Source organism: Habropoda laboriosa, unplaced genomic scaffold (genome assembly GCF_001263275.1).
Source record: "Habropoda laboriosa isolate 0110345459 unplaced genomic scaffold, ASM126327v1 scaffold200, whole genome shotgun sequence".
NCBI classification, from domain to species: Eukaryota; Metazoa; Arthropoda; class Insecta; order Hymenoptera; family Apidae; genus Habropoda; species Habropoda laboriosa.
The window spans coordinates 21226-24519 of NW_017100306.1; the positions used below are offsets into that span (position 1 = coordinate 21226).

General features: G+C 23.6%; 1 protein-coding gene across 3 annotated transcripts in view; it reads left to right on the forward strand.

Annotated features, from left to right (window-relative positions):
* LOC108574016 (heterogeneous nuclear ribonucleoprotein A1, A2/B1 homolog) overlaps nt 1-2933 on the forward strand; it is an 8707-nt gene extending 5774 nt beyond the window's left edge. For all 3 annotated transcript variants that reach the window (XM_017936514.1, XM_017936516.1, XM_017936515.1), the window contains exon 7: nt 2153-2933. The gene's annotated coding sequence lies outside the window, so the exon portion shown is untranslated. The remainder of the gene's footprint in view (nt 1-2152) is intronic.
* The last annotated feature ends 361 nt before the right edge of the window (nt 2934-3294 follow it).

Genomic DNA, 3294 nt, shown 5'->3' on the forward strand with positions numbered 1-3294 from the left:
ACTTGTGCTTATCACAATTAAGTATATAAAATGATTTTCTTTTTTATTAAAAAGATCAAAAAGGGAAGCAATTTTTACATAAATTTTATATAAACATTACAAAAGTACTTTGGACATAAATTATTTCAAGTGAAAGTTATATAATTAACATACAAATTGTACCAAATAATTGGCAATACCAATGCCAAATTACTTACTCTGTTGTAAAGACTGATTATGTTTGACCTAATGTTCTGCTGCATAATTTTATTTTCCTTTATTTATTTATTTTTTGGTATTTAAAATACATTAAGAATCATATGAACTGATTGAACATAAAATGTTTTTAAAGTTTGGGCATAAATAATATAACCATGTAGGTATTTTTAATTGATGTTTATATAAATGTATATATAATTCAAAAATTACATTGAGTTAATATGAAAAGATTTTATAATGACATATAGTACCAGATAAATGTTTTTGGGCAAACTTTTTCTCTTATCACATATCAAGTATTGCATAAATATTTAAAGTGACATTACATAAGGTGACACTATTTAAACAATATACTTGATTTTAATCTAATATATATTTCAATTAATAGTTTTTTATAAATTTAAGTCTATTGGACAAAAATTTTGAGTTAACTAAATTTAGTTTAGGGTTGTTCCTTACATATTTTGTTTATAGATATCATTGTAATAATTTTTCTTTGTGCATCTTTCTATATTATTTTTCATGAAGTTGTTCTGTAGAGTATTTATACAAAAGAAAATTCATTGTTTTATAATAGTCATTACTAAGGATTGAGAAACATATATACTATTAATTAAAGTTTGTTATTTCTAATGAATTGTTATTATAATATGGTATAAAAGTTATTTTTGAAAACTTTTGTTACTTACTTTTGGTTTTAAGTATATTCTAACATGAATACATTTAATAGTTATTAATGATGCAATTATCAATGCATTTTACTATTAATACTGAAATTGGAAATATTATGTATTTTAGTTATCTTGTAAATAACTCAAAAAAGACATAGCTTCAATTTATAAGCTATTTAATTTATTAATTAATTGAATTACTTCCTCTTAACTTTTGAATTTATATTTTAAATGTTTATTAATGCTTCTAATATAGATTTATTTATTTATTTACTTGTTTCCTATTAAATGTGATTATAGTTGTTTATCTATAAATAGTGTTTTAATATTATATAATTGTTAGCTGTTACTGTATTTATCACTACTAGAATTTACACGAATGAAATTATTTTATCTACATTAATATGATAGAATTAGATAATAATATCATATAAATAATTTCAATAACTTTAAAGTCTTATATATACATAGTGCATGAATATCTTTTAATTTTCTATAGTAAAAAAGTTAAAGGTATACAACTTCATTGAAATATAGATGAAAGTAGTGTTTGTACCATAAAACAGAAGATACAGTACAAAATGTCTGAATACTTTTGCCCTAATAAAGTTAGAAAATAATCTTTCTTTACATTTTTTATATATGTAGTAAATAATGAATGATAACTAGTAAGTATGTAAGAATGAAAAACCTTTGCAAAGTTAGTACAAACTACAAGTCAAATGCATATAGTTTGTCCAAATTTATTTGTGTGATACTATATAACAGATATAAAAAATACCTTATTCAACTATGTCACTTATTTTATATGTTTATTAAAGTAAATTATTAATGAATAACTTGTTTTCAATATTGCCAACTATTTGGTACCAAGTATTCAGATATTTAACTAAAACAGGTTATACATTTTGCATACAATTTAATTAATTGTAGAATTTTATTTTCTCTTTATAAAGAGATTTAAATAATGTAAAATAGTTTGTTATTAAATAATTAAGTTATTGTTGATTTGCTAATTATCTCAAGTATACAAAATTGATCTTCAGTAGTAAAGTACAGCATTGTTTGCTTATGCTATATGTCCTTTCTAATTGAATAATATTATAATTGCGTAATATAAAGAAATTATTGTATATTTTGTAATACAACAAGAAATAGTAAAGGAAATATTTCACAATAATATATAATATAATATTTGATTTTTAACTCAAAACTTATAGATTTTTACAATTTGAGTATTTTCAATCATCTTAACTAATAGATTTATGACTTTTAAACCTCAGGTGAACCTACTACTTGTCTTCTAGTCGCCAGTACTTCTGTACTGTTTAGTATTGGAGCAGGCAGGGCTATAAGGCTAGAGACAAGACCAGGCAGGACAATCAGGATACAGGACAGAGAAGCGTCATCTTAATAGATCACAGTGAGGGAGGCTTTTGCTTGTATTTCTTTTGGTATCTAGCACTTATCGCATATATCTTACATATTCAATCATTTATGTGAAAATATTACATCACAATTTTCTAGACTGTGCCTGAACTCATTGTGCAGCACATATGATATCCAAAAAAAAAAAACAAAAAAAACAATTAACGTATTACTATCGTCGCTATTAGAAAGCAAGATATGTGTTAATTTGATTATTCAGTTACTATGGCTAGGGATACATCCGTGCCATCCAAATATTAAACTGTGTAACACTTTGTCATATTTACTTCTGTAACATCTTCAAAAATGACTATAGATCTAGGACTATACATTAGACGTTGGAGAGCACGATTGTTTCTCTAATTTAATAAAATATATTGATATAGCAGTATATGTAAGAATCTAGGTTTTGATATATTGATAACTTTTATTTCACAATAAGCAAGGTGGTTCTTATATAGATTAAAAATCTCAGGATATAAGAGGGAAAATGCATGGAAAAATGTTAATATGAAATGAAATTAATGAATTGACGAGAGAACCAGGTATATAAAAAATCAGTTAGCATTTTTGTAGGTGATCTACGTTAATTAATTATTTAAGTTGTAATGTTTTAAGAGTTAGTTAATAAAAATGACCAGAACCTTCCACGTTACTTTTTAATTTATGAAATAAAATGTCCATAGTATAGGATAAGTCAGAAGTACAAGATATGTATGAGTTAAAAGAATAGGGAAATATAGCTAGATAAGGTTATATTTGATCAATATACATATACAGATATCAATGAAAAATTTAAAATATTATATATAGAAAGCATTCTTGTATTTTCTGTTAACTATGTAGTTAATGGAAGCACAACTAAGGGCTTTATATTTATATGTATTCACAGTATTAAATAATTTGTATATATAAAAAATTGACTAATTTTGTGTAATTCTTATAACGTGTAACATATGGATTTGTGAATGAAGGGATACGTTGAATTTTATATTTC